The 9495-nt window shown below is 37.2% G+C and overlaps 1 protein-coding gene across 3 annotated transcripts in view; it reads right to left on the reverse strand.

The window, feature by feature from the left end:
• The window catches only part of fbxw7 (F-box and WD repeat domain containing 7), a 162236-nt gene extending 153786 nt beyond the window's left edge, over nt 1-8450 (reverse strand). For 2 of the 3 annotated variants that reach the window (XM_079615336.1, XM_079615332.1), the window contains exon 1: nt 8012-8450. The gene's annotated coding sequence lies outside the window, so the exon portion shown is untranslated. The remainder of the gene's footprint in view (nt 1-8011) is intronic. The other variant, XM_079615334.1, reaches the window with a different exon arrangement.
• Between the last annotated feature and the right edge of the window lie 1045 nt (nt 8451-9495).

The raw sequence follows: 9495 nt of genomic DNA on the forward strand, positions 1-9495 counted from the left end.
AAACCAAGGGATGTACAGTGTATAGTCAGCAAATTGTTATGCAAAAAAACCTCTTTAGAGTGATACAAGACCCCACTCCGAAATTATCCCTCGTTATGCAGCTACGTGCCAAATTACAAAAAAATTAAAGTATTTCCTCAAGATGTCTCAATACATGCTTGAGCTGTTATTAGTTGTAGTCGTGGAATAACAGACCGCTAGATGACACAATTGAAGGATCAGAGTATTGCAGGTAGTGTAAAAATATAAATGAATGCTGCATGGACAAATTTGTGAAAGGCCTGCACGTGCCAGGGAAAGCAAACAATAAATCTACTTCGAATGTCAATATAACAAAACAATGTGTCTACACCAGACACAAGCGGGGTGACAAAAGCAAATAGAACCCATTATAATCAGCAATGCTGTCTACAATGGATGTGTTGCGCGGCACTACAAATTCCCGACAGATTCACCAGTACAACGGTTGGTAATGAAGAGAGACCACAGTGTGTTTTGCATGCCTCAAAAAACTCTTCAATATGAAGACAGTATGAAGCCAAAAGTTAAGATGCCACTCAGAGACTTCACATCACAAATACAAATAGAAATCCTATAGGATTTTGCAAGCAAGGTCGTGTCTGAGTGTCGTTATGAGGGTGCATATATCAGTATGAGGCTTAAAAATAATTTTGGTAACACTTTATAAGGTCTCATTAGTTAAGCGTTTATTAACCCTTGTTAATGTTAGTTAATAAAAATACAGTTGAACATTAGTCTTGCGCAAGACAGACTTTCATTTACTAATGTTAACAAATACAACATTTCATTTAAAAAACATAAAGAATTAGTAAATGTTGTACATTAAGATTAAAGTATTGTTCATTATTAGTTCATTTTAAAAGATTTAGTTAACAAATGTTAAAAAAAAATTCTCTACAAAGAAAGTCACTGTAGGACAAACCATGAGCAAATTCAACAGTATTTTCTTCTTAAAACTGCAGTGAATCGTGTATATTTAGCAATATATTGGGTGAATTGTGCATGATGAATATTACGATGTTATGATGAATTATATGCCTTTCTCCACTGACGTTCTAAGTTGTTTTAAGTGTTTTAAAGGATACTGATTTTTAGAAGGCAGCCGTCTGACTCTGAGATGGCAAATGGGAACATGGTTTGAGTAACATTAGCAACACATTACTAGCGGTTCGATAATGTAGTCAAGCCAGAGGCTAATCATATAAATTACCGCTGTGGCCGACATTGTAGAGAGTGATGCATAAAACGTGTTACCATTCTGATACATCGACTTGTAGACAAGCCTGTATGAGGGAAGGTGGGGCTCATTTGCATATTCATGGTTCCGCATACTAAATGAAGCAAAGGTGTAGTGTTACCTTCAAGCTATTTTAAGGCACAAATAAAAACATTCAGAGGAAAAACATTTAAATGTGCCATTTTGGTGATCAAAGATGAGTTTTTGGATACAATTATTGACTACAGGGTGAGAACTGATTTCACCAAACTTCCTGAGAAGTTCACTCCTGAGACAATCTCCATCCTCTGCTTGTGTCTAATTGTTGTGAGAGCGCATGAAAAAGCAGTAACACTCCCTGGCAACTCACACCTCCATTAAACAGAAGACATGACAGTCACGTGACATTGCCTTTTTTATTCCCCAGCACAACAATTGAAAAGAGAACCATTAAAAAACAAGGTATTGAGTGCACAACGATTAAAGGGATAGTTAACCCAAAAAATTAAATTCTGTCAACATTTGCTCACCCTCATGTCCTTCCAAACCTATATCACTTATAATAATAATAATAATAATACATTTTATTTATAGGCGCCTTTCTTGACACTCAAGGTCACCTTACATCATCATCAACAACAATAACAAAATTTAAAAAACAATGAGATACAATACAATTAAAATATAGTGCAGTTGTGGTCAAAGGGAATAAGCTATTCTAAACAGATGAGTTTTGAGTTTGGATTTGAAAAGTGAGAGAGAATCAATATTACGGAGGTCCGGTGGAAGCGAATTCCAGAGCTGAGGAGCAGAGAAACTGAAAGCTCTACTCCCCATAGTAACAAGGCGGACACGGGGAACGGTGAAATGAATAAAAGAAGAGGATCTAAGAGTACGCGTGTGTGTGGGTATATGGAGGAGATCAAAAAGATATGAAGGGGCCAGATTATGAATGACTTTAAAAGTAAGGAGAAGTATTTTGTAGTTGATACGGTAAATAATAGGGAGCCAATGCAGCTGTTGTAAGATAGGAGTGATGTGATGAATAGAAGGGGTGCGAGTAATGATACGAGCAGCTGAGTTTTGGACCAGTTGAAGTTTATGAAGAGTTTTATGTGGGAGGCCAAACAAAAGGGAATTACAATAATCTAAACGGGAGGTGACTAAGCTGTGAACAAGAATGGCAGTGGAGTGAGGCGTGAGGCAAGGACGCAAACGGTTGATATTACGAAGATGGTAGTAAGCAGACCGGGTAACATTGTTAACATGAGATGTAAAAGACAGGGTGCTATCAAAGATGACACCCAAACTCTTAACCTGAGGGGAGGGGGAAATGAAGGAGTTATCAATGAAAATGGAAAAATTATGGAGTTTGTTTAATGTTGATTTTGTACCTAAAAGAAGCAATTCCGTTTTATTGCTATTTAATTTAAGGAAATTTGATGTGAACCAGGATTTTATGTCAAGAAGGCAGTTAGTAAGGGAAGATGGTGGAAGTGTGGAATTAGGTTTAGTTGAAAGATAGAGCTGGGTGTCATCTGCGTAGCAATGAAAATTTATCTGATGTTTACGGAAGATGTAACCAAGGGGAAGAAGATAAATAATAAACAGTAAGGGCCCCAGAACAGAGCCCTGGGGCACACCTGTTGTGACAGGGACAGAATGAGATGTGAATGATTTTAACTGAATAAACTGAGTGCGGCCTGAAAGATATGAATGAAACCAGTTAAGAGGTGTGCTAGTAATTCCAATAGAGGAGAGTCTGTCCAAAAGGATGGTGTGTGAAATAGTATCGAAGGCCGCACTCAAATCAAGCAGAAGAAGAATGGATAGTAAGCCAGAGTCAGACGCTCGAAGAAGGTTGTTAGTGATTTCAAGTAATGCTGTTTCCGTGCTATGATAAGGACGGAAACCAGACTGGAATTGTTCATATAGATTATTGCAAGAAAGATGAGTATGGAGTTGAGCAGCAACTATTTTTTCCAAAATTTTGGAGATGAATGGAAGATTTCCACTTATTTATTCTGTGGAACACAAAAGACGATATTTTAAGAAATGTTGAACCATTTTTTGTCAATACAATGGAAGGTTACCAATTTATCAATATATCATCTGTTGTGATACACAGAAGAAAAAAATAAAATAAAAAGTGTTAAAAGTTTGAAACCACGTGAGGGTGAATAAACAACCAAATTTGCAACCATGGTGCATCATGAAGCTCAGCCAAAAAACAGCCACACTGTTCAACAACATCCACTTGGACTTTTTTCCCCCCACAACACCTCTTTACGGAGTCCTCGGAGAGTATCTTGGGATATCTAAAAAAAGGTGATTTGTGTAACACTTTCCAATAAATTTCCATTTGTTAACATGAATAAATGAAAAATAATCAAGTGTTGCCAATTATTATTATTTTTATTAATATTTAATAGACCAGACAGAGTAGGTTAAAACTTACAATGAACAGTTGTATTTTTATTAACTTCCATTAAGAAAGTAATAAAGACTGTAATAAAGACTGTAATAAACGTAGGCTATTACTCATGCATTAATGTTAACTAATTGAACGAGTTATCAATGTTTGGTGGTTGTGATAAATATGCAAAATTGTAAAATGTTCACACCAAGAGCTATAAAAAAAAGTTGCAATCATTGCTCTAATCCTGTGAGAAAAGAGAAGCCAACAGAACAACTAACAAAAGCAACATGACGTAACAATATTGTTGGAATTACGTTAAAAACAAAAATCCAGCTGATAAAAGATAAAAACATTGACAGAGATAGAGAATTAAAAAGCTTGAGAATTTAAAGTGAAATACAACATATCCCCACTTAAATAATAATGTTCTGTTTTGGGATCTACCACGATATATCGGCCAGATAAGAAAATTGGTCGATATATTAAAGCCGATAAATAATTGATTTTTTTCCTTCAGCTGAGACACTTCAGACACCATGAAGGTTTTCACCATGATGATTTTGAATAGCTTGAAATATGATTGGAATCACTTTTTAAAAAAGGAAGATACAGTTCAGTGCAACAAGTCTGTCATATGGGCTACAAATAATAACGAGAACATTATAATTTTGAGCTTGGGACATGACTTTTAATGGTGAGACTTGGATAACGGTCAGTCTCTCAAATTAAATATAATTTTTTATTTAGATTTATCAGTCAATATATCAGTTATCGGCTTTTAAATATAAAGAATTATTGGTTATCCGTATCTGGCAAAATGTTCATATCGGTGCATGCATCCCTAAACATCATCATCATCATCTTTTGGTGTGGAAAATAATACATAGGCTAGATAACATTACAGTTACCTCTATACTTATTCTTGGTGGGCTGACATAGGCTACTGAACTTTTATTTGTAGATGAGTAACCAGCAAAATGTATATGTACAAATGTGTAATAAACGAATGAAGAAGAGATGTTCCAAATCAGCAAAAATGAGCAAAGCTAGCTACAGAGTTATATGCTTCAGTCTTGTAGTATGCACTTGCCTTAAGCCAAAATCCACAGTTAAAGGGGTCATGACATGGGTTTTTTTATTTTATTATTATGTTCCCTTAGGTGCACTGCAAATATAGTATTACTATAGTTTTTTTTACGTATTTAAAAAGTAGTTTAAAGTTTTAAACACATTACTTACAGTTTGCGTCGTTGTTGTTGAGCCCAGAATAGTCGGCAAGGACTTATCTTTGAGCAACAGTTTTCTGGCAAAGGCAGCATCATTTTGGAATTTGTTCTCAAAACAGTCATCCTTCAAATGTATAGAACAAACGCTTAAACTAACACTGCCGTGACTGAGACGTCCGCAAAAAATAAAGTGCATCCATTTTCCCCTGACGACTGGATCTTTCGCAGCGTATTCAAAGATGTTGTTTGTCCACAGCCAGGAACAGCACATCTGCGTGGCATCGCAATTTCCCTGTAAACAGACCCACTCGCTGTCCGTCGACTGAACACTTGTGAGGCGCGCAGCGCGCGGGCGCGACAACGATACGAAATGAGCGTAGTTGTCTTGCGCTTAAAGCGTAGTTGTCTTGTGCTGGAGGCGGTCATATGCAAACGCTGGTACGTCACTTCGTACTGTGACGTCACTTCTTACCATGGATCCAGAACGAGCTGTATTTAGAGCTTGATTAAATAAATGATTTGTTTATAATGGGGAGGACGTCTTAAGCTATGAAACTTGCAGGACGTTTTAATGGTACAAAGACCTCTTATATACTAAAAGATCAAGGCAAATTTGGTTTCTCATGTCATGACCCCTTTAAGTGAATTAAGAGCTGATTTATCAGCAGACATACAAGAAGATTTCCTAGTTTTGGAAGACTTGGATAAGCCCTTTTACTCTCAAATTCATGAACATATAGCAGACCTTTCAACTGAGCAACAGAATCAATCATCTTCCATCACAGGAGAAGCAGAATGCAAGTGAACTTCAAGAAAACTCGCTGGTAGTGAACACCTGGAGGAGTCCAGAGAATACAAAGGGAGTCTGCAGTGAAAGGCTGCTGATTGCTGCAACCCTTTTAAACCAAGACTATCTTTAAATCAAAACCACACAGCAGACCTGCTCTTATTTTAGCTGAGTGCCATTAAGAAGTGGTTGGCCCGAAAAAAATATTCTGTTCAAAGAGCCACTCATCAGATGACCCGGTTCCTTTCTCTCATCTCCCAATCCGGTCATGCCGCCTTGTATGCTCTCTTTGTGTCTTGTCAAAACATTACGGGCATTCAGCAAGTCACAAAGATCCATACGGGAGACGCAAAAGAAAAACCTTGTCTGCTTTCTTAGTGTAAAGGCCATAGTGTGAGAGAACTCAAAATATTAGCATTGACAGATAGCGCTTCACCCACCCCTATAGTGCAGGAGGGAGATTCCGGCGTTTCTCACATGGAAATGGGTGTTGTGGAAAGGGTGTGAGAGGACGAAAGAGCTTGCACACTATCCTCTGTGTTTCCTGTTTTTTTCCCTCTCTCCCTTCCTTCCAATTTTATCAAACCCTTTCCATTGAATCCCAGAGTGACCTACAAAATTCATAAACTTAAAAACCAAACCTAAAGGGTCTGTGCATCACCATCCTGCTGCTTTAACTTTACAACAGGTGATAACAACTACTGTAAGTAGAGGCACATTGCTTGGAGACAGTTTTTAAACTTGCAAACTGACCTCTGTCTGTTCTCTAGAGAAACCTCCCTCCCTCCTCCAAAACAAAACTTTATTTGACAACAGATATTACATAAACACATGGAGCAATAGATGGCATTACAAACCCTGTAAAACAAGTTACATAATATTACAGATGATGCTGAAACTTTCAAACGCAAGAACATGAACTTAATTAGCAGCCCAAATCTCCTAGGTTTATAAATGATTATAAAAGGATATAAATGCAACAAAAAAAAGTTTTGTACAGCCATGTGTTCATACGATGTAGTTGTTTTCATTTGTTCAATCCCCTGAGGTTGCAGAGATGGATGAAAAGTTATTATTAATATTTTGTGTACGCTGTATTTGAAATAAACTTCCTGAAGAGTTGAGAGAGGAAAAAACTATCCTTTGACAAACTTGCATCGGCTGTAACGTTAGTCGGTACTGCTAACATGTGCTTGTCTCGCGACCTGCACGCGCTACACATACATCTGTACATTTTAATAATTTCACACTCACAACGTGCCAACCAGGTTAATATTTCCCTAAAATGCCTATTTAAAAGCGGAAACTCTGTGCAGATATTGGCGGGTACTTCACGTGGATTTAAAGCCCTTCTGGGAGGCGACAGTGGCAAAGGCTGAACGTCGATTGTTAGCTAGCTAAGCTAACGTGCTAGGTTAACAGCTATCAGATGTTCCGACTGCCTTTGGTGACACGGGCACAAAATTGAGCACTTTATATCAGAAATGTAATTCTAGAGGAAAATCGGGTGAACATATTTATAAACCAGGTTGTCTTTCGATTGTCCAGCTATGGGTGCACTAAAAGTGTTAGCTAAAGCTAAACCTCTTGTCGCTAACCGGCTAAACAAGAGTAAAAAAACAATAAATACTACTATTACTTAAGAGTTTAGGGATCCTTACTCATCTAAAACGTCAAACGATCTCATATATATATATATATAGAAACACACCGTATAAACGGTGTAGTAACTCATCCAATGCATTTAGAGGGCAACAACAACGTTATTTATCTGCTGCTGTGAAGTTACATTTTCACCAAACAAGAGAAAATGGTTTCATTTATAAAATCTGAAGTGCGTGTCAAATCTGTACGAGCAAACAAGCAAAGCAGCGGAAAAGCAAAAATACAATTGCTCAAGCTTTTCTATATTAGGTTTGTTTTATGCAGCTACAAAAATCTACTAAACACTGTTAGTGTGTCCTATTTCTTGGGTTAAAATAGTTTAACGTTACCTGTTACCTACAATAACAACAGTTGCGAAATAGTGCATGCGAGTGATTTCTATTATTATAAGTGAAACACTGCCGTTTTAAATACCATGCAAACCTGCTTCTACAGACCAGATAGGCACTCTGAACATAAGCACACCATAAGCAGCGGTACATATACGAAATATTATATACACGAGAAAAGGCCATGCAGTCAGCTTCATATGTCCAATAACTGCATGACGTTGTGTTTTGAAGCTGATCACATGGCCCTTTACTCCTATAAATTCAGCCTTGCATGGTAAAGTTTGCGTTTTCTGCAAAACACAGCGTTTAAACCAGATGTTTTATTAGACAAATGCATGTATTTACCCTGGAAACTGATGGAAAGACGAACAAAAAAAGCTCCTGTGTATAGGAGGTCAGTCAGTTCCCCCAGATATCCTATCCAGAGTCCAGTTACGGTCACCGGTCTCTCCTCTTCTCCTCTCCGGGTTGCCCGAAAGAAAGATGAAACGATCCTCTGAAAACGAGTTGAAGTTTTACAAGCACAAACCAAACATTCTCATCCGATGAAATAAAGTAGGAGCGTTACGCGCACCCTTCCAGTCCATGAACCAGGGAGAGCTTTTATCACTTATTTATCTTCTGAAAAATCTAAAATCCCCCTGTAATAATATGTGACCGATCTGAAGAACGCTATGGATACGGCACACGACTCCGATGCTTCTCCGTTAAAGCGCGATCGCCTTTATCCAACCGATTCCTGTACGACTCCCTGTCAACCGATGATGGCGTCACCGTGTCGTCTAGGAACGTCATCTTGTCGCTTAATTAAGACGTAATTACGTTGCCAATGCCTGTGGAGTGCGGACTGTTAGGGGCCGAAAAACATTTTAGATTACAATGGTTTCATTTTAAAAAAGATTTTTGGCAAAACCTTCTGGTAAAAATAATAATATAATAAGATGTTCCCTTCAAAAGTTACTGTAGTTCTTCTCTCTTACAGTCCACAGACAAACAAGACATGTGTTTTTAACCTTTACTTACATTTTGTATTTGTCACTAACACTTCTTTATTGTTTTAAAAAGTTATTATTATTCATCTATTTTATTAATTTTTTTAAAATATTAGCCAATTGATTTATGTTGTGTTGCACATTTTTCGAAAGATAATCTGTCAGATAAAATAGGCTACTTAATATAGCTCAAAAGTAAAAAAACAAAAAAAACAACAACTAATAAGCTGCCAAGACACTACAATCTGAAAGCACAACAAATATAAACTGTTTTAGATCGATAATAACTAAAGAAATCTGTATGTAGCCTAATCATTACACAAAATCTGTACACTCCTTACTGTATCTGCACGCATGACCCTGATCAACAGGGGTTTAAATCCAAACAGATCAGACAAGACTGGAGAAGGAACAATCTAATGAGTTCCATCTGCTGTTGTTTTCCACCACTGTTACACTGAAAGTGCAACGGTTCTGCTGGACCGCATGACAGCAGGACTGCACTTGCCTAAAAGATAAAAGGTTTCTCTCAAAGGTAAATAATGTTCTTTCATAATCCCATAGTATTGCAGACCTTTGGCATTAGAAAATGCACTCACATGTAGAACAAAAACAAAGTTCACTTTATTGAATAAGTGCAGCATGAAATATATCTATGCTCATGTGTAGATAAGATAATGGTTTATTTAGGTAAATAAGCTGTTAAGTGTTTTCCTTCCTATAGTCTACCGACTTATTTTGATGCAGTATTATGGTAAAATGGTACATAAATAAAAAATCAATTTTAAATAACTGCTGTTCTTTTGAACTTTCTATTGATCAAAAATCATGGGGGGA

Source organism: Phoxinus phoxinus (assembly GCF_949152265.1).
Source record: "Phoxinus phoxinus genome assembly, chromosome: 6".
Classification (NCBI taxonomy): Eukaryota; Metazoa; Chordata; class Actinopteri; order Cypriniformes; family Leuciscidae; genus Phoxinus; species Phoxinus phoxinus.